The sequence below is a fragment of the Dysidea avara genome, chromosome 8, assembly GCF_963678975.1.
Source record: "Dysidea avara chromosome 8, odDysAvar1.4, whole genome shotgun sequence".
NCBI lineage: Eukaryota > Metazoa > Porifera > Demospongiae > Dictyoceratida > Dysideidae > Dysidea > Dysidea avara.
The window spans coordinates 17,466,350-17,490,167 of NC_089279.1; the positions used below are offsets into that span (position 1 = coordinate 17,466,350).

General features: G+C 37.6%; 1 pseudogene; it reads left to right on the forward strand.

Moving 5' to 3' along the window:
• Positions 1–23,818, forward strand: part of LOC136264814 (dynein axonemal heavy chain 10-like) — a 44,374-nt pseudogene continuing 20,556 nt past the window's right edge.

Sequence of the window (23,818 nt, forward strand, 5' to 3'; positions counted from 1 at the left end):
ATAGTGATCACACTTGATGACAATGCAATGAACCTTCAGAGCATGTCAGCGTCATGTTTTGTAGGACCATTTGTTGATAAGGTTCAGAAATGGGAGAAGTCATTATCCCACATCAGTGAGGTGGCGGATGTGAGTATATGAGACAACCAATACATACAGTGTGTGTGATACAAGTTATTGTAGGTGTGGATGGTGGTACAAAGGAAGTGGATGTACCTTGAGAGTATTTTCATCGGTGGTGACATCGGAGCACAACTACCTGAGGAGGCTAAGAAGTTTGACAATATTGACAAGACCTTCAAAAAGGTACAAATGAAAATCATGTAACATTTTACACCATGTGCCAATAGATCATGTCTGATACTGCTAAGAACCCAAGAGTATTAGAAGCATGTCACAGTGCTAACAGGCTGCTGGACATGCAGATGTTATGTATTGGTTTGGAGAAATGTCAGAAAAGCTTGAATGATTATCTAGACTCCAAAAGAAATGCTTTTCCACGTTTCTTCTTCATCTCTGATGATGAACTGTTATCTATCCTTGGTAGTCATGAGTGTACTTGTGTACAGGAGCACATGATAAAGGTAACCTTGAGAAATTGTGTATATAGATATGTACACAGAAACTACTATTTTTAGATGTTTGATAACATCTCAAAGTTGAAGTTTGGTCAGGGTCACACAGGAGAGCCACTAGCACAAGCCATGATATCCAGTGAAGGAGAAGAGATGGAGTTCCGTAGTGCTGTTGCTGCGAAGGGTAGAGTAGAGGACTGCGGTACTGAATGAAATGAGAAGGACAAATCGACTGATCACTAAAGAATCTATTTTCCGCTACTGTGAGAACCCGGTGAGAACCGTTTAGTCTAAATGTAGTGTGTTTCTATCAAATAAGCAATATTTTTAAGTTTATCATTAACCATTAAACACACAAAATTCTATCTGTTATTTACATGGTATAGGGTGGAGTGGATGTACTGGTTTCAAGGTATGGTGATATTAGCTGCTAACCAGGTCTGGTGGACATGGGAAGTTGAAGACACTTTCATGAAAGTAAAGAAAGGTGATAAGATGAGACTAAAGAACTATTCCAAGAAGCTTCACACTCAAATTGGAGAAGTTGTTGTTAAGGTACATGTATATTGATTGTAATCATCTGTAGTACAACACCTTTTTGACCTCGCACTACAAGCTCAATGATACAAGTAGACTTACAGCATATACTTTTGCAAATATATAACAAAAATTTGTGTGAGAATTCCATTATGTCATGTGTGTGTGTGTGTGTGTGTGTTATAGGTTCAGTCTCAGCTAAGTAAGAATGACCGAAAGAAGTTCAACAGTTTACTGATCATTGATGTACATAACAGAGACATTGTGGACAGATTTGTGAGGGACAGGTAACTTTGTATGTTTTGTGTTTAGTACGTAAGTATGTAAATGTGTCATCGTTTTGAAGCAAAGGGTGTGGTACTCTAATAATGCATTTGAACATATTTGTGTGTTATACAGCATTATGGATGCAAGAGAATTTGAGTGGGAGAGTCAGTTGAGATTCTATTGACAGATGGAGCCAGATGAGTTGATAATCCAACAATGTACTGGATCATTTGGTTATGGATATGAGTACATGGGACTGAATGGAAGACTAGTTATTACACCACTGACTGACCGTATTTATCTCACCTTAACACAGGTATAATTTGTTATAACTGTCCATGTTATATATGTAAATACTGTTACGGTGATGTGTATGGTAGGCACTTTCCATGCATCTTGGAGAGGACCTGCTGGTACTGGCAAGACAGAAACTACCAAAGATTTGGCTAAAGCTCTTGGTCTACTGTGTGTTGTGACTAACTGTGGAGAGGGTATGGACTACAAGGTGCGGTATTTATGTACATGAGTCACCACACACACACACACACACACACACACACACACACACACACACACACACACACACACACACACACATACACACACACACACACCACACACACATACATATATGCGCATATACATGAACTGTCTATTGTCTTAATAGGTGCTAGCTAGCAAAGAAGATGACGGTACTATACAGTTTAGCTAAAGGACAACTCAGCAGACAATACCATTATGACTTTGGACTACGTGCACTAAAGGCTGTACTCGTGATGGCTGGAGAGCTTAAGAGAGGATCACCTGATCTACAAGAAGTGAATTCTAGTGAATCTTATGCCCTTGTTTGCATTCACGCTGTGTTTCATTTTAAGTTTTGTTTGTAAATATACATTGTCTATACAGATGTGTAACTGGGTGTGGAAAAACTGGTCTTATATGGCCCATGACAGCAGATTTGATTTTTTACCAAGAACACAAAGCTACATGATAAACTATTAAATTTTAAAATCAGCTAGACTTATGTAAGTGGTCTGCTTTTGCTGGCTGATTTTCCCAAACACAGTGGTGATCTGTACAAGCAGTCTGGAGCCGTAATGGAGTTATATCCAGCCTGGGGATGGCTGTATGTGGTTGTACAGCTCCATGGTGTTGAATAAAGACCTTTGCTATAAATTTCCTTTCATTTTAGCCAGTTTTGAGACCAAAACTTGACTTAATTCATCCCTACACCTTACAGTCTCTTGCCCTCCTCCCTTTTGGAAAGCGTCCACTGTACAAGTAGCCAATAGTTTCTCACCATTTTAGTTAGTTTTTAAAGCAGTATCAGGCAAGTTATAAGGAATTGCAGTGAAAATTGGGCACAAATCATTGGCAAGCTACAACACACTGAATACTTAAAACCGGCATTTCTTTAAATAGACAATAAGACTGAATAGGTGATGTGTGTGAGTACACATACATCTTTTATGCTATATATAATTATAGGATGTGGTGTTAATGAGAGCTCTACGTGATATGAATTTACCCAAGCTTGTGTTTGAAGATGTTCCACTGTTCTTTGGCTGGTCTCTGACTTGTTTCCTGGACTGGACTGTCCCAGAGTGAGATATCCTAACTTCAGTGATGCTGTAGAACAAGCACTGGTGGACAATAAGTATACATCTTACTACCACAGCAGGTAGAAACTAATATTTGTGTAGTTTATTCACAGTTTTGTATATTTCTGAACCTGAAGTGTGTTCTCTACTTAATTTGAATGCTCCACTCTCTGTACTAGTCAGTACACTATACATAATGTAGCCATATAGTCCTCAAGATTTATCAAGACACATAGTGTGTCATGTGGTCAAGAAAGCCGGCGCACTGCACCATGAGTATATTGATAGGAAGAAGGAAAACAGCTTTTCACGCATGCATAGCTCCATGGCCCCTTCTCCAAAGTACACCATTTTGCATTATAGCTGTCTACCAGGTAGGGTATGCCACACAGCAAATTTAATAAAATCCGCCACAGCCATTTGCAACATATGGGCATTCAAAGTTTCATTTAAATGTCTTCTTATGCCTTATGGGGGCTATTGGGGCTTCGATTTCTTTTCGCACACTTCACAAAAATTACAGTAAAATGCAAATGTGTAACTCAATTGCCTTGATCTTTGGCACAAATGAAGAGCGTGTAACAGTGGATTCATGTACCAAGTTTGCTGTGAATCTGAGGTATAGTCAAGGAGTTATAAGCATTTGTCATGTAAAAAAGATCAAACTTCTGTCACAGCCACCGAGTATAAGAATAACTTGAAAATTGGTGTGTAGATAAGCTGATCATTGTAGAAGTGCCTTTTGATTGTTTGAATAGCAATAGAGTTACTGCAACAAAGTTATAAAGCAAAAACCAAACAAATGTAAAATCAGGATTGAGATACTCTAATAGAGCAGTCACCATGGGGTAAAAAGGTGTCAAAAAAAATGTTACCAGAGTTCAAACCAAGGACCTTCATACCTATCCTTAACCACTGAACCACTGCTACCTTGGCTGATCACCTCACTTAATTTCTGCTTTATAAATGAAATTTCTAGCTGAAATCTACTTATAATCAAACATTTGTAGTTCCATAGATCTACCAATAAAAGTACTAGATTGTTCTAGAACATTCTATGTATGTATGTTCTATTATAAGTCCTCAAAAATGTGCACTCTATTAGAGTATTACAATAATATTATCAAATATTGTATTAAATCATGCAATGAAATACATTTTATAAGACTGTCTTCAATAATCATCATTGCATCTAAACAAGAAATGTGAGTAAAAACAAACCTCTGGTTTTGGGGCCTTATAAAGCACAAAAAAAAGTAAAATCCACACAAAAACAGCCAAACTGTGAAAAAATGGTGTGGCTTTAAAAAGCCTGGGTGAAAAAAGTTGTGAAATCAAAGGTGGTGGCAAAGAAATGGCTGGTATTGCTAAAAAAAATTAATAATAGCTGTGTACATTGTTAAAATTTATTAGCATTGACATCGTTGCAGCCATTTCTTTACCGTCACTTTTGATTTCACAACTTTTTCCACCCAGGCTTTTTAAGATCACACCATTTTTTCACAGCTTGGCTGTTTTTGTGTAGTATGCAATAAAATAAACAAAAATAAGGTGATTTGGTTTTGTTGTATACAGGTGAATAAGGTGGTGCAGTTGTATGAGACTATGTTAACACGTCACACTGTGATGGTTGTGGGACCTACTGGTGGTGGAAAATCAGTTGTCATACACACCTTGTGCAGGGCACAAACCAAGTAAGTTTTAGTCAACACATGTATTTACAACTTTTTTTTGTTTATCACTTTAGGCTGGGATTGGTCACAAAGTTGAACATTCTCAATCCAAAGGCTTGTTCTGTGATAGAACTGTATGGTATTCTGGATCCAATCACAAGGGACTGGACTGATGGACCGTTGTCAAACATCTTCAGAGAAGTGAACAAAACAACAGACAAGAATGAGAGGGGGTATATATTGTTTGATGGTGATGTGGATGCCTTGTGGATGGAGAACATGAGTTCTGTCATGGACGACAACAAGCTCCTTACTCTAGCCAATGGTGAATGTATCAGACTGCAGAAGTACTATGCCCTACTAGTGGAGGTACATGCAAGATCTGTATAATTACGAATGTATATGATATGCACATTCAGTACACACATGCTATTTGATGATATACACAAATGTACCTATACAGGTTTCAGGCTTACAGTATGCTTCACTAGCTACTGTGTCACGTTGTGGTATGGTGTATGTGGACCCCAAGAATCTTGGCTATGCTCCATTCTGGGAGAAGTGGGTGAACAGTATTCCTAATGAGAATGGCCATAAAGAATTGATGAAGTCATATGAGAAATATGTACCACAATGTATCTCAATGGTACTGGAGAGTATTGTGGAAGGTCGACAAGGAGATAAACTGAAAACCATTGTGCCACTAACTAATATGAACATGGTAGGTTGAAGATGCATGTACACATAATTGGGACAGGTAATGTATGACAAAATTACTTTCTCTTCCAGGTGATGCAATTAACAGTTATGTTAGGTGCATTGCTCCGTCTTCCCACTGTGGAGCTAGGAGGAAAGGAGATGGACCAAGCATGGGAATTGGTTCAGAAGTTTTAGAGACTATTTTCATTCAGTGTATAATCTGGTCAATGGGAGCAGGCTTGTTAGAAGGACGAGTCAAGTTTGATGCATATGTAAAAAAACTAGCAGCCCTTACACAGAACAATGGAGAAGGAGCTTGTGTCAAGCAGGGTGAAATCCCAATCAATTTACCAACACTATGAGTACATGTTTGATCAGCAACAAATGCTGTGGGTACCTTGGGCTGATAAGGTGCCAGACTATGTACATAAGCCAGGAATGAGATCCTTGTACCCACTGTGGATACTGTGAGAAATACTTGGTTGTTACAGCTGATGGTACAAGTGAGGAGACCTGTGGTGTTGGTAGGAGAGACTGGTACTTCCAAAACGGCCACCACACAAAACTTCCTACGAGAGCTACACCCAGAATCCTGTGTATGTTTATTTATACAAATCTTATAGTGTAATTTTACTTCATGCTGTAAGAAATATTATATACTGTTCATACGTGCACTTTACACATATACAGTTCACTTCAGATCGTACCCAACCATTTGTAAGCACATCATTTTAAATACCTTTGTATTATAAAAACACAATGTTATGCATACTTAATTATCCATAAATATACTTACTTGTGTCCAAATTATAGCTGTTGCTGAACATCAACTTCTCCTCAAGAACTACTTCAATGGATGTACAACGTAACATTGAGGCTAATGTTGAGAAGAGAACAAAGGACACTTATGGACCACCTCCAGGAAAGAGGCTACTCATATTCATTGATGACATGAACATGCCACAAGTGGGAACTTACTAATGCATCTAATATCTCTATATTATAATATATGTAGTGCTTGCTTTAGGTTGATGTGTATGGCACACAACAGCCAATAGCATTACTGAAATTATTGTTAGAGCGAGGAGGAATGTATGATAGAGGTAAAGACCTCAACCGGAAGGTGTACAAAGATATTGGCTTCTTAGCAGCTATGGGGAAAGTATGTTACCATGTACTTCATGAATGTTAGAATGAACACTTCAATTGTTTGATTTGAGCTTTCAATTTTGTTAGTTGCAGTGAAATGTGTCTGCATGCTTTGCTCTAACTTCAGGCTGGTGGAGGTCGTAATGAAGTGGATCCGCGTTTCATATTACTGTTTAGTGTCTACAACATCACATTTCCATCATCGGAATCACCATTTCTCATATACTCTTCCATCCTACAGGGACATCTCCAACCGTTCAAGAAATGTATGTCTTCTGTTACAGTTGTGTGTGTATGTACATTTGCTTTAACAGTGACAGATGTACGTAGGTAGGTTTCTATAATTTAGACAGAACCCCCTTTTAAGTTTAACTCATTTACTAGCTTTAAGGATGAAACCGCATCCATTATAACTACTAAAACATTTTACTTTCCACCTCCTGCTGCATCAAGATATTCTAATAGTAATTATCCTAATAGAACAGTCAAAGCTTACATATGAAGGTGTTACATGCTATGTTCTGTAGATGGTGTTCCTATTTACTGATGGTCATGTGGCTCAAGAAGGTACACATTTATGAACCTGTTTAGTTTATGGTTCACTTAGCGTACTATAACTTGTAGGATTTCTAGAGCTTATCAACAACATGTTGACTAGTGGTATGGTACCTGCTCTGTTTGCTGATGATGAAAAGGATCAGATTACTGGACAAGTAATTTACTTTTGCACTCTCATACATGTTATGGAAATATACAGTATGTACTAGTGCTGGAACAAAGGTCAAAATTTTACCCTAGGAAGCTTCTTGAAACAAAGCCACCGAAGCTTTGAAGTTTTGTTAATTATGCCATGTTAGTAATTTAGTATACGTAGTAATTACACACATTTGAGTGCAATTAGGAAATAATTGTACAAGTAATAGTCAAAATTGCACAAGGCAAAAGCGAAGTGCGATTTATTGTTATGAGTGCAATTATTCCCTAATTGCGCTCAAATGTGTGTGATTGCCTACTAACACATAATGACCAGCCTTTATGCTTTGTAGTTGAGTTCTGTGTGATCATCAACTGCTGACAGACATTCTTTCAGTACTTAAAAGGTTTCTTGATCTGATTGGCTTTTTCTGTCAGTGTATTTGATTGGCTATTTAATATATCACTTTCTTGTTGCACTTAAACGGCTTTAGTAATTCTGTTATTTCATTGGTTGTTTTATAGTACAATCACAGAAACAAACCATGTGATTTGGGATTACACTCCTACTGGAACAAATGTATGGCAAACTAAATCACCATGTTATTAGTGATCTTAACTGATGGGTGTAAAACCATATGGTCTCACACTTTGTTACAGCTGTAGTACAGGCTCTGCTCAGACTACAAATTTTGTCAATGATATTAGCAATGCTTCCAAGAAGCACATGGCTTTTTGACTGATTAGACATGGCAGCTTCCATGGTTATGAAGCTTTGGAGGGGTAAAACCACCTTCGAAGGTTACAAAATTCCAAAGGTTTCAAAGCTTCCAAATCTTTGGTCCAGCTGTATTATGTACATATAATTATAATGAACGAATAAGCAAGGCTAGTACAGTACGTAAATACCTTGTGATATGTTGTTTATGTTTATACATATGTACATAGGTTCGTACTGGGGCTCAGAAGGCTGGGTTACCACCCACCAGGGAGAGCACTTGGGGATACTTTGTCAGTAAATGTGCTAACAATCTCCACATTGTGATGGCAATGTCACCAGTTGGTGATACACTAAAGAATAGATGTAGAAACTTTCCTGGTTTAGTCAATAACTCATCCATTGACTGGTTCACTGCTTGGCCTAAACAAACATTACAAGCAGTAGCCTCTCGATTTCTATCTGAGGTTATCAACACTGTATGTTGATACAGAGAACTGCTTCAAAATCTTGTAACAGTATGTACACTCTTGAATAGAAGGTACTGTAGAGTCTGGTTGTTAGGTGCATCTGCTTATTAAAGTTTACAAAGAATATTACAATTAACATTACGTAGTTAAGTTAACAGTTAGTTAACAGTTAATTAACAGTTAGTTAACAGTTAGTTTAGTTAACATTAAGCACGTATGTTAATAAAAAAACCTCATTGTAATAATTAATGGACTCACTCTCTTGGGGTGTCGTCATTTGCAGTTGCCACATGCATAAATTTGGGATCCGGTTTTTGTAGAAATTCTTTTTGTGGAGCACGTATTTCATACTATAGAAGACTATTTTGCTTGGTAAGTTGCACAGTGAAAGGCAATTAATTGTTGGCCATGTACCACATGAAATTTTACACCTTGCACAATTAAAAACCACTAACATTTCTTTTCTTGTATAGTTGCACTTCAAGTTGAAGCCTTGTGTTTGTCCACATGTACTTATAACAAGTTTAAGTACAAGAAATGAATACGTGACCCAGTTTGGGAAAAAACCGGTCTTAATACCTATGTCAGCAGATTTGATTTTTCACCCAGAATACAAAGCTACATGAATAAACTATCTAATTTCACAATCAAAATCAGCTAGACTTGAGTGGTCTGGTTTTACTGGCTGCTTTTCCCAAGCCCAGTGGTGATCTGTATGTGCAGTTCATCCCTATGCCTTCTTTTTTTAATTTTTTGAACAGCCTCTTGCCCTCCATCCAGGCCCCACCTCCTCCCCTTTTGGAGCTCGCCTGATACAGTCAACCTCAGTTTAAAAAACTAATGTAGGCTACTTGTACAGTGGATGCTCTGGAAGGTAAGGAATTGGTGTAAAACGTGTGAAAATTTGGTACACATAGCTTCAACCATTGGCAAGTTACAACACACTAAATAGCTTAAAACCGGCATTTCTTGATACTTTTAAATAGGCGATAAGACTGGTTTTCCCAGTCTCGGTCACATATGTGCTTATAACAAATAATATGAACTTAATGTATATGTATGTGCATTTAACAACCAGACTCTACAGTATGTAATGAATGTGTACTGCTTTCCAGGTTCAGACCAATTAAAAAATAGACTCTTTCCAAAAATACGTCACTGCTTAGCAACACCTTTCTGACATTTTGATTGGGGCCACTGTCAATTATCACCATTGCGCTACATAGAAATATGGTGGTGAAAACAGCTCAAGCAGAGCAGTATTGTTAAAGGACAGGCCATAGAAATTTTGAGGTTGCAAATTAGTGTTCTGGTTAGAGGCAGGTGGTTAACAGGGCTGAACAAGGTGCAAAACATTGACAACACTAATTTCTTTGCCTGCCCATACCAGAAGCTATCATATAGCATTTTAGTCTGGGTAATCATTAGTACTGTATTGGTAATAGTATCTGTGACAGTGGCTGACCTCCCACATCCAACACCCTATTTAACAGCTTCTTGTACAGGGCAGACAAGAAAATTAGTGTTGTCAAGGTTTTACACCTTGTTCAGTCCTGATAACTGCCTCCCTCTAACCACAACACCAATTTGCAACCTCCAAGACTTCTATGGCCTGTCCTTTAACAATACTACTCTGTTCGAGCTGTTTTCACCACCATATTTCTATGTAGCGCAATCGTGATTATTGACAGTGGCCCCAATCAAAGTGTCGGAAAAGTGTTGCTAAGCAGTGATGTATTTTTGGAAAGAGTCTATTCAGGGTGCAAGCATTTGAAAAAAAAAAGGATTAAAATGCATACATTATATTCATCTTTTTTGGGATGGGTGATAAGCACAAGGATTGTATGGCATGAAATTTCTTTATCACATATTCAGTGTACAGTACATAAATTGTCAAGGACTTATAAACATTTTTAGAATTGTGAAATACAGTCATATACGTATATACATGTAGTCATGTATAGGACCACAAAACATGACCTATAGTGCTTGGTCTGTGTATTCATAGTCTCAAACCAAAAGAATCTCATCTTGAGAACATTTGTGTATTACAGAATGATCAAATCCCAGATGACAAGACCAGTGCAGTGGTGGAACACATCGTATATGTGCACTTATCAGTTGCTGACTACAGTAAAAAATTCCTACAGAAATGGTGCAGAGTTAATCATGTCACTCCCAAGAACTACCTTGACTTCATCAACAGTTATACTGACCTACTGAAACAGAAGGATAAATTCTTCCTTGATCAGGTTAGAATTGATATACTGCATTTTCACATATGTGACTGGATTTCACATAACAAGGCTTCCACACACACAAAATAAAACTTACGATTTTACCAGAAATGGATTGCTGGTCTAATACACTATCATATTTCACACTGTACTTCCTTCAGCACTGACAAGTCTGGTTTCTGTAGCAGCTTTCTTCCGACCCTGTCAAAGCCACGAGTGTGAGATTGGCACCATTAAATGGCCATGGCTTTGTGATAATAGTGTGTAGTGAGCTCGGACTTCACAGAGAGCTCGCCAATAGTGTTCACAGTCAATTTGGAGTAATTTGAGGGCCATGGAGAGCCCAAACTTGGCCTCTGGATTCCAATCGTCTTCTTACTTCATTTTATACCCGTATATTAAGACCACCGTCCACCCCCACCCTCCCACCCTATTACTACCCCCACCCTCCCACCCTATTACTACCACCTGTGATATTATTACCCACTCGAAAAAAGCTGCTCAAAACAGGGCAAATTTTGGGTATCAGAAATGTATACACCCACTCAGTGATAGCTAGTGAACAGATGAACAATTGGTGCAAATTTTGTTTGCACAGCTGTAGGCACTGGGAAGTTATTACACAATGATTCCTTAAAATCGCCATATCTCCTAACAAAGCTTTGTGCGTCGAAGCCTTGTTTTGTCAAATTCAGTCACATATGTAGTACTCACCTGTATTATTGTATGTGTACATTTGTACAGTGTCACAGGCTCAGTGGAGACCTTACAAAACTTATTGAGGCCTCAGAACAGTTGAGTGTGCTGAATGAAAACTAGAGGTTCAGAAAGAAGCTGTGACAAAGAAGACAGGTGCTTGTGAGGAACTGTTGAGTGATATATCTTCTAAAACTGAACAAGCCAAAGAAAAACAACAAATGGCTCAAGCTAAAAGTGTTGAAATTGAATAAAGTTATTGTTGTTGAAAAGGTAATGTGATTAAAATGTGTATTATTATAAAACTTGCATACACAAGTATGCATGTGTATTTGTGTACAGTTGCTTTACAATGATTATTCAAACTTTATATTTGTGCACTTTCTGTCATCAATTGCACTGTAGGCAGAAGCTGAGGAAGTATTAGCTGCTGCTCTTTCAGCTCTGGAGGAGGCTAGAATTGCTCTTAGTGATCTTGACAAGTCTGATGTTACAGAAATCAGGTAGGGATCACAAATCATTGTGTAGTTTGTACCATGACCACAAAGGATTTGCCTTATATCCAAAACCTGAGGGCTGCAAGTCCTTAGATTTGGGCATATATCTAGGCAACTTCCAAGAGTATAAGTCATATACCATGGACATACTCACCAAAGAGGTGAAAAGGCATTCACCCCATTAGTTTTATACAAGTTTATACAAAGATATGTAAAGATTGATTGTGGGTTTTACAGTGTGGGCTATGGTACTTGTGGAACATTGTTCATAGCCTGTACAATGCTGTTGTACAGGTTTTGCTTGTTTAGTGGTACCATTTCTAGTCATATAACCCATTAAGGATAAACTACGGCATTAGGATAAGTACTTGACAGTATAGATTTATTGACCTTGAATGTCTGAGCCATCTTGTCATGCAGTTGAAATGTGCTGTGTGGAAAAATGATCCAATCATTGTCAAAACAATTATTTAGTGATGTCTAGTTGCTGAACTATACAATACAATGCTTTTTTCCTTCAAGAAAACACTTAGCCTAATTAGCCTATTCTATCTAAACTCAAACCCGCAATCTAAAACTTTAAACAGTTCAATATACTATCTCAGCATTAATGGCATTTGTGATCAGGGCTATACCGTAGAGATAGCACACATATGTGACCGGATCTGCGAAAACCTGACACAATCGCACATTTTTCCAATTCCTGTTTATTAAATATTTATAATAATCTTCTACTTTGCCAAGTGTACCTTCTGGCAAAGTTTCAGCCTCATATGCCAATAATTTTCAGAGTTACAGACCTGCAAAGTTGCAACAACAGAAAAATCGATTACAATATTAAGCATTGAATACAATGGATGAAATATTTGCATATCATTGAAAAAAATCTGTAAACTTATTGAATGCCTCTTTCTTAGTGAAGGAAAGGACTAACAATACAAACCTGGATATTATCTTATTCACCTACTCAAGAGGAGTTGGAAAATCTTTGTTTCATTGCCGTAGACCCAAGAGTACACAAGTTATGAGCGTTTGTTTACATCACATCAAAGCAATCATACGCAATCAAATTTTCTGCACAAATTTTGCCTTTTTATGCGGTAAAGAAAGTGATAAAAAGATGAACTTACCCAATAATGAATTCCCAACCTCTATTCATCGCAAACATGATGATGAAAATTTCAGCTCCATACATCAATGTGTTCGTAAGTTACAACTAAGAGCCTGTAATTTATTTTCCCTATACTTGCTGTATAAAGCTTGCAGGATTGTGTCAGGGTTTCACAGGTCCAGTCACATATATATTACAGTTTCTTATACCAAGTCATGGTTTAGAAGTGCATGCAGACAAAAGCTCCAACACAAGGTGCAGCTGTGCTAGAAAAATGCTAGAGGTTTATCAACTGTGCAAGGCTTGAGATTATGTGGTATATGCCAATAATGTGGATTTCACTACATATGTTTACCAAGCAAAACAGTGTTCAACAGTACAGTATGGTACTCATGCTCCACATGAAGGATTTTGGACTTCCAAATATTGGTATATACAAATCGCACCACTCCAAGAGATTGAATCAATAAACTATCACAACAAAGTTTCTTTATTAGGTGCATACACTTAACAATATTTTGGGAAGAACAACCAGACTCTACAGTATCATGATAAACCACAGGGCAATGTCATTATATTGCTCTGTGGTCAGGGGTATAACTCTGTGGTTTCCTTTGATTTGAAGTGTCAAAGTTGTGTATAGCTCCAAATACTTATCATGATGCATACTGTATAATGCAGATCATATGCCAAGCCTCCCCCACCAGTTCAGACAGTGTGTGAGTGTATAGTTGTGTTGAGAGACTTCAAAGAAGTCAGCTGAAAAACTGCTAAAGGAATGATGTCTGAAACAAACTTCCTGAACTCCTTAACAACCCTGGACGTGGATGGAATCAATTCAGGACAAGTAAACAGTACATTTACATACAGTATGTACAGTGTAAATATGTAACACATTTATGCAGGTAAAACAAGTTGAGGCTTTCTTAAAGAAGATGGACATTGAATATGATCGTATGAAAGAAATTAGTAGAGCTGGTGCTGGCATGTATAAGTTTGTCAAGGCAGTCATGGGCTACTGTACTGTTGCCAGAGAAATTAAACCTAAGGTGTGTAGGGTATTTGTAACATTGTATACACTACAGTAGAACACACAAGTATATGTGCTTACATATTGTGCTTCTTTAATACCATATAGGTGGCTAGGTTGGAGAAAAATTATCAAATGAGCAAGCGTGAGCTGGATAAGATCAACAAAGTATTGAGTAGCATTGAGGAAGAGTTGAATGCTCTTAGTAAATAATATGAAGAAGCCACATCAGAGAAGCAAGCATTACAAGCTGAAGCTGAACTTATGGAAAAACGACTGATAGCTGCTGACAAGTTGATATCTGGTTTGGGTTCTGAGAAAGTCAGGTGTGTACATTTTGTGTAGTGTGAATGAATGGTGTGTAAAGAGGGTGAACTTTATTAGGTAAAACAACCCAGTGAATCCTGTGGGTGTACTCTTGTGTGACTAAATACTCATACAAGTATGTTTGTGAAATTATCATACAGATATTAGAGATCATGGAAATTTGGGTTTTTCTGGCCAAAAAAAATCAGCCAAAATCCAGCTTCACAATAATACTATCCCGATGCCTTGGCAATATTGGTTAGTTATAACCAAGCCCAAAAGTGCCTTTGGTATGATGGCACCCTAAATACTTCCAATAGATTGCTACAAAATTTTGCCTGCCTGATGCCTTACTGGATTGATTGCAAAGGCGCTTCTTCTACTGTTCTTCATTTGTAACACTGTAAAACAGGCTGAACATAGCTGAAAGTGAAGCATAATGGCCACTTCACGTTTGAGCCAGTAATTGATAATTTTATGCATGTTCACTCGAAAGCATTACCTCTGGTGCCATTCTTTCTTTTGATGCAGTATGTGTGGATTCACCAGTCATAATAATGTTACAAAAAAGTAAACAAGAGGAAAATTAAGAATTTTTCTATGACCTTTAATCAAACTTAAAATTCTCAATTTTTCCCTATGCTTGTTGTATAGTACTAGTATTTAAAAAATTTAAAAATGAAGTAAGGATGTGTGCAATAAAAGTAGTGAAACAAGACATGAATGATGGTATTACAGTGTAGCTCAGTGGGAACATCTCTACTTTGGCATGCTGTAATACCATCATTCATCTCTTGTTTTACTACTTTTATTGCATACATGGATACTTCATTTTTAAATTAACATTTTTTAAATACTAGTTTGTTTAGTGCTTTGCTGCTAGCTACAATGTAACTTGTGACTGTTCTAATAGAATATGATAAATGACTGTTGTATTAGAGTGACTGTTGTATAAGAGTATATCTCAAGTCAACCAAGAGGTGTGCAGCTAGCTAGACCAATAAGGGGTGAGGTCATCTTGTTTACTATTAAGTATTATAAATAAACAGCTAGATTGTTAAAAGGTGTGGTCCCTGTACTTTATTGATGGGTGTGGTCACAAATCTATTGCAAACGGGATCCCAATCATAAACTTGCAGATATCCAGCTAGTATAGCACTGGGACTGAAGCACTTCTGAAATCCAGCTCTAAAATAATTCTGTGGCATCTGCATATGTTGCTGAAAGCGAGTGTTTACATGGAAAATTAACGCCTTGATATGGTTTCGTTGGATGAAGAAGACAAGCAGCCTGATTGAAGACAAAAGAAAAAACAAAATGCAGAGGGCCTATACTCGTCAGAACACCAAAAGGCACATCTCACTGGTGAGTTTGTAATTGTGGTGTAAAATGGTGGCCATACACTGCTTCGTTTGGCCTCTAGCCTTGTGACTGTGGTCAGTGAGGCAGGCAGTGAGGCAGCAAGGCAGTGAGACGAATTCAAGTTTTGGCGATTTAAAAAAAATTTTATATCCGACCACTTGTAAGTGTTTTATTATATTTATTGCTGTTTTGTATATTATATGGACTAGTACTATTCCGTAAAGGTGATTTTTGTTGCATAAAATGTCTCTAGGGTGATTTTTAAAGGCAGAATTTTGGGCAGCACACAAATTTTTCTAGGTGATCCCTACTTAAATGGTACTACCGTACTGTTTGATAGGCGTTCGAACTACTTGTGCATTAATACAACAAGAATGAGCCTACTGACCAAGTACCTGTAATGAGTTGGCCTATGATGGTGATGTCATTTGTTTAACAGGTTGATGTATAACCATCAGCTTGGAGAACTAGCCTGCAGCAATGGGCCACATTACTTAAGTATGCTGTTTTGTTTACTAAGGTAAGGGTTGATATAGATTTCCAGGCAGTAAATCAAATGTCACATCTTTGAAAGCATTGCAAGACACTTCAAGGTCCGAGCAAAGCTTGGAGCAGCATAAGGGAAATCTGCTGCTAAAATAATCACTGTCAGAAACAAAGTAACCAGCCAAACAGAATGCTATCAGTCTCTGCTGGGTCATGACACTTAATGGAGTGCCATAATAATGCTAGGTATGCCTACTGTTAGTGGTGCCCAGAAACCACAGCCATATAAATATCTCAAATTGCAAACCTAGACCACTCTTTCTCCTATTTTACCACTCATAATTTATACCATCGGTAGACTAGTTCATTGGCTACAATTTGGCACCAAGCATGTTAACATCCATTATTCTCTCAAGGAGAAATGAGCTAATTTTTCTAATGAATGTGTAAACATTGTCTGGAAACGCCCTTCGTTACCATAGGGATTGGAAGCTAGCAACTGCAGTGGAGGATTCACCTTGATGCAACCAATATGCAGTGGAACCAAGGTTGTGATTATGTCATTGCTTCATTGGAGTGTCAACTTTAAAGTGGTTCTGAGTTGGTAACACAACCATTAGCAAATTATAGCCACAAATTTCTATAACCTAAGCAAAGAAACTACTCACTTTAAGCATAGATATTAACTTGTAGTATACATGCAGAAGAATTTGGAGCTAAAAACATTATTGTCAGACCTAATTAATAAGGTATTCACTAATACCACTTACCATAGTTAAAGTATAAAGGGAATGTAAGTGTTCCTTGAATACATCTAGCTAAAAATATTAATGTCAGACCTATTAGGAGACTGTTTGTTATCGTCATCATTTCTGAGCTACCTTGGTACCTTCTCGTGGGACTTCCGTTATCAAAATTTAATACAAGTGGAGGACTGGCAAGCTGATGTTGTACAACGTGAGATTCCACTCAGTCAACCATTCAAGTTAGAAACATTGTTAACAAATGATGTTGAGATTAGCAAGTGGACATCTGAGTCATTACCACCTGATGAATTATCAATACAAAATGGAATACTCACCACAAACGCTAGCAGATACCCTCTCTGTATTGATCCTCAGCAGCAGGCTTTAAATTGAATCAGAAAGAAAGAAGAAAAGAATAATTTAAAGGTAGCTAACTACTGCACGATTTAACATTCCATATTGCATACTGTATGTAATACTGTTCATTATTTAGATTTGTACCTTTAATGATCCTGTCTTCATCAAGCAACTAGAACTTGCCATCAAGTTTGGCTTTCCGTGTCTGTTTAAAGATGTTGATGAGTACATTGATCCAGTCATTGATTCTGTACTGGACAAGAACATTAAAGGTTGTGAATCAGATGTAGTTCTCCTAACATACTTGCATGCAAACTTAGGTTCTGGTAATCGTCAAACCATCACACTAGGAAACAAGGAGGTGGATTATGATCCAAACTTTAAACTCTACTTGAATACTAAACTAGCCAACCCCAAGTACACACCAGCCATATTTGGAATAACAATGATCATCAACTATACAGTAACACTGAAGGGGTTGGAAGATCAGCTACTCAGTGTAATTGTTGGGTTTGAAAAGAAGGAGTTGGAAGAGCAACGTGAAAGATTGATCCAAGAGACAAGGTAGACTTTTATGTTTGGTCTGATGTTTAATGGAATGAAGAGTTGTAATTGCACAATAATCATTTGTTTATTCCATATTAGTGATAACAAGCGACTGTTGAAAGATTTAGAGGATGCTTTGTTAAGAGAGTTAGCTACCTCTACTGGAAACATGTTGGACAATGAGGAACTGGTACAAACCTTGGAAGAAACTAAAGTTAAAGCTTCAGAGGTACAGAGAACATTATGTGTACACGTAATACCTATATGTCTATTCTATGTACATTGCTACATATGTGGGTGTTTGCTAAACTAAAAGAAGCTCAAGTGACATCAGCAGACATTGACAAACTCAGAGATGGTTACAGACCATTAGCAAGGAGAGGTGCTGTACTCTTCTTCATACTGGCTGATATGGCAGCCATCAACACCATGTACCAATACTCCCTCAGTTCTTACCTTGAAGTGTTCAACTATTCCCTTAAGAAGAGCCTCCCAGACTCTCACCTACCCAAGAGACTGAAGAATATCATGGACATACTTACACACAATGTATACAATTATGCTTGTACTGGTGAGTGTTAAAATATTTGAAGTCCATATAGTGTAGCAATGAATTCTTTGCACAACGTATTATTTGAGTATGTTTAAAGTCACTCTAATTCTTTTGTCATAGTTATTGTTTATCTTACAGGTTTGTTTGAGGTGCACAAGTTATTATTCTCATTTCAAATGACAATCAAAATTCAAGAAGTAGAGGAGAGCTTACATGAAGAATTAGATTTCTTTATAAAGGGAAATATCTCATTGGAGAAGAGCTCTCGGCTCAAGCCATACAATTGGATTCCAGACCAGGGCTGGGAAGACATTATAAGGCTGAGAGAAATTAGCCATGATGTGTTGGGTAGCTTACCTGATGATGTGGAAAAGAATGAAAAAGCATGGAAAGAAGTGAACACTTATTGTAGTGTGAAGTTTGATTTGCTCGCAGTGATAATTATTGTACTTCAACTGCAGAATATCATAATTTTATTATTATTATTATTTAATGGACAATTATAATACAAAATTGATTAATAGGCCAAAGGCCTTTGACAATGTCCATGTCCAGTTTCTCTCCAATATTGGTCTAGTGAGTGTTTGAAAGAAGATAAGTTTTTGCCAGAACTACTTCGTCAGGTAAGTCATTCCATTGTTGGATTATTCTAAAGTTGAAAAAGTGTTGACCAATGCTTCTGCTAATTCTTTGTTTTAAAAGTTTCATTTTATGGCCCCTGGTAACACTGTCTTGTTGTAATGTAAAGATATCTTTTGGGTCAATTTGATAGTATGAGTTTAGTATCTTAAACACTTCAATTAGGTCTCCTCTTTGTCATCTACAAAAAAGTGAGTGCAAATCTAGTTCTTGAAGTCTAGCTTCATAAGATAGTGTAGAGATAGATGGTATCAGCTTAATAGCCCTTCTTTGAACCTTTTCTAGTATGTCAATGTCCTTTGCTAAATGGGGGCTCCAGATTGGGGCACAATACTCTAGATGCGGTCGGACTAAAGTTTTGTACAGCAGTGTAAATGATGGTGCTGATCTATTCTTGAAACTACGCTTCAGTCTTCCCAATACTTGGTTAGCATTACTTGCAATTTTGTGACAATGAAGACTTGAGCCCATGTCTGGTGTGATCCATACACCTAAATATCTTTGTTCTGTTGTAGATTCTAGCTGATTATGAGCTCCTGAGGCCTGATCGTACAGGGTGTAGGTGATGTGGTCTCCTCTACCTAAGTGTATTACATTGCACTTTAAAGTATTAAACTTCAGTAAACAAAGTCTTGACCAGTTCGAGATAAAATTAAGGTCTTCCTGTAAAATTTTGACATCTTGAGGAGTTTGGATAATTCTGTAAAGTTTAGAGTCATCAGCAAACATCTCTAGTGTACTTTGGAGTCCATCAGTTGTGTCATTAACATACAGGATAAATAAAAGTGGGCTGAGCACTGACCCCCACTTGTAACATTCACCCATCTAGAACTGCTACCATTAAGAACCACACGTTGTTGTCTACCAATCAAAAAGTTCTTTATCCATGTGAGAAGGTTGCCATTGATACCACCATAAGATTGTAGTTTACTTATAAGTCGTAAATGTGGGACGGAGTCAAAGGCTTTGGAGTAGTCTAAATAGATAACGTCAACACCAAACCCAGAATCAAGAGCAGCAGACCATTTGCTGTGACATTCTAGTAAGTTGGTAAAGCATGATTATGTTTCACAAAGCCGTGCTGGTTTGGGTTGAGTACCCTGTGTAGGTCAAGAAAGTCCTACAGTTGTTCCCTTATTATTGATTCAATAAGCTTAACTACTTGTGATGTAAGACTTATTGGTCTGTAATTAGATGGTTGCAATCTACTACCTTTTTTAAGAATAGGTGTAACATGAGCCTTCTTCCAAAGGTCTGGAAGTGTGCCAGAGATCAATGATTGCTTTGTTATAAAAATAAAGGCTTAGCTAAGGAGGCAGCACATGATTTAAGAAAATGAGGATGTAAAGCATCAGGGCCAGGGGCCTTGTTTCCGTTCAAGGAAAGTAGTTTGTAAAATATTAATTCTTCTGATATGTTAATGTCTGACAGTGTTTCAGAAATTTGGGTTGAAATGGCTGGAATATGACTTGACTCTTCTAAAGTAAACGTGGACTTGAAAAAGCTATTTAACTCTTCAGCAGCTTCTGCATCAGATAAAGTCATTGTACCATCAGATTTTTGCAAATGAGTGATATCTGATCAATTTTTTTGTTTGCTGTTTATGTAGCGATATAGTGCTTTAGGATGAGTCTGTGAAAGTTGAATCAGTTTTGATTCATTACTAGATTGGGAAGATCTTATCATTGATTTGACTGTGTTTCTTTGTTGATCATAGGTCTGATAGTCACTACTAGTTTTGCTAGGGATGAGCCTATTTTGCTTTTTTTTCTATCTATTTTTCTTTACAGCAATTCTTTTATTTTTTACCTATTTTGCTCAATATTTTGCTTGAAATTTTTCTATTTTGCTGAGCATCAGTAAAAATTAATTGCAGTATATCTAGCTTACAAGCATGTGTGACTGCTCTATTAGAATATTTCGTACATAGTGACTACTCTATTAGAGTATCTCGATCTATAGTCACCATTTCTTATGAGCATAATGTTGTCCTAATACTATGCGTGACTGTTCTATTAGAGTATCTCGATCTTTATCATACAAAATGTGCCAAGTTGCCATTCCTTGGAGCCCATTTTTCCAAATTTCCACCTATTTTTCCAGCATTTTGTTCTTTGCTTTTACCAACATATTTTTCCAAAAAATTTGCCGGCAAAATCGGCGCATCTCTATTTTCCACTTGTTGAATAATCTTTTCTTATTACAAACTGCGACTGATAATCTTTTGGACCACCAAGAAGGAGAAGGCTTAGCTTTGTTAGCTTTAGAAACTCTAGGAATGTAAATGTCAATAGCTGATGATACAGCTTGAACAAATAAATTGTAGTTATGGTCTATGTCATGACCTTCAAATCTTGACGACCAGTCCATTTCTTTGAAGTAACTGTTCAGGGAATCATAATCCCCTCTAAAATAATTGTAGGACTTAGTGGTTTTACTCCGTTTGTGTATTGCTCCGCTACAAAGTTCCCACATCAAACAATCATGATCACTAGAACCAAGTGGGGGTAGGTGAACAAGGTTAGTGACATTATCAGGGTATTTTGTTATTATTAAATCTAAAATAGAAGACTTTTGACTAGGATGATGGCGGGTAGGTTGAGTGGTATGCTGGGATAAAAAAGAGTCTTGCATTGCATCCAAAAACTTGGCTGAGAATGATGTAGAGCTACTGGAAAATAATGGTTGACCCATTCTATATCTGGGAGATTGAAGTCGCCAATAAGTAAAAGTTGATTGAAGCTTTGCTGAAGGGAGATGGTGTGAATTATGTCTAGGAACTTAGAGCTGTTTAATTCAGTAGAGGAGGGTGATCTATAAACTAATCCAACAAGCACGGTGTTATTGGCAGGTAAAGACATTAAACACCACAATGATTTGTCAAAGTTGACAGATTCAAGCTTTTGGCAAGGTGAGCATATGAGTGATTTGTGGACGAATAGAAGGACTCCACCACCGCGAGAAGCAGATCGGTCATTTCATAAGATGTTGTAGTTGTCTAGATAGATTTCAGAGTCCTTAATACTATTGTCTAACCAGGTTTCAGTGATGCCAATGATATAGGGATTGTGTTGAGAAACAAGTAACTGAAGTTCACTGAACTTGTTGAAAATACTCCTGGCGTTTGTTTGTAAACAAAGGAGAGAGTCAAGGGTAGTCACAGATTCAGTGTTAAAATTAGTTGAGGTTGTACCGGGGGAGAATTTTACTCCTCCCTCCAGACAATCAGTCCGTTTTTTATCCGATAAAAATTTCCTTCCTTGTTCATGTCAGCTAATTTGCTCCTAAGAAGTTTGTTTTCTTTTTGCTGCTGTGGGGTAAAGTCAGGTGTAATGTAGATTTTACGAAAGCTACTTGGAGTAGAGTCATGATGTAAGCGAGTGCAGCAACGTAGAATAGCTGCTTTTTCTTTGTCAGAGTTGACGGTTACTTTTAGGAGCCTGCTTTTGTCTCCCTTCTTTCCTAGTTGTAAAACATTGTTAATTGTTGCTTTTACACCCAAATGCCGAAAAATATCTGCAGTTTTCTTAATGTCTTGGTGCTTGCAGGCTTCTGCATCATCCCCGGAGGCTTCTTCTAGGTTGTGGACTATCAAGTTAAGTTGTCGTTTACTTCTTTCCTTCTCTTCTGCAAGTACAGAGCTTAGAGCAGTTGAAATATCAGTAGAGCCCTTAACTGGGTGTCGAATAATGTTGGTATATTGTTGTTGAGAGCCTTCAAAGCCGTCGTTGGTTTCCATTATTATTGGACCTTCTTGTGAAGCTGTTTTGGGCTTGAGACATTCTTTTGCCTGATTGACCACTTCTGTAAATTGATCAACTACTTCCTTTAAGCACAAAGACACACTACTTTGAACAGCTTGGGATAAACTTTCAATTGTACAAGCTTGGCCAATAGCTTTGCTAACAAGTACATCACAGTATTGACAGAACCAGTGTATTTGGTTATACTCACCCACTGTTGTCATCACATTTTCTGGAATCTTTTCACAGGCTGCGCACAAATACATTTTACATTTTTCACACTGGATTAATTGATCAACAGCACTGGTGCATCTATCACAGTACAAGCTTTCCTCCTGTGAGTCGCCATCAGTCTTTCTTCCTTTCTTGGGGTAAGGCTCAGCTGAACCTTTTGCCTTAGGGTTCTTATCCTTGTGCCCTTTTGGCATTGTTTCAAAATTCTAAATAATGCTCACCACACGAAAATTGGTGCAAAACAAAGCAGCTAGTGCTGGTAAGTAGGTGGCACAATAGACTTCTCAAATCAAAACAATGGTGTAACCACCAAGAGAAATCAATAAAATAGACAATAAGATGATTTAAAATCAAACAAGCCTTTAGCCAAATCACATGAGTTTTTTTTATTTTATGTTTATTGCATTGGTTCTTGTTTCTAGTGGTATGATCTGGATACTCCAGAATCTGCTACATTTCCTGAGAAATACTCAAGGAATCTCACTGACTTGCAGCAACTGATGTTGTTGAGATGTTTTAGAGTTGATCGTGTCTACTGAGCCATCACTAACTTTGTGACCCAGAGTATGGGAGAGAAATATGGGTGGTTCTATGTGTATCTTGTCCTTACAATACATCATCATTACATCATTGTGTAATTGTTTAGTATATACCACAGTAGTAGGAAAGTGTAGTTAATAGTAACACTGGTAATATGGGTAGCACTGGTAACATGGGTAGCACCGGTAGCATGGGTAGCATTGGTAGCATGGGTAGCACTGGTAGCACTGGTAACATGGGTAGCAATGGTAACATGGGTAGCACTAGTAGCATGGGTAGCACTGGTAACACGGGTAGCACTGGTAACATGAGTAACACTGGTAACATGGGTAGCACTGGTAACATTGGTAGCA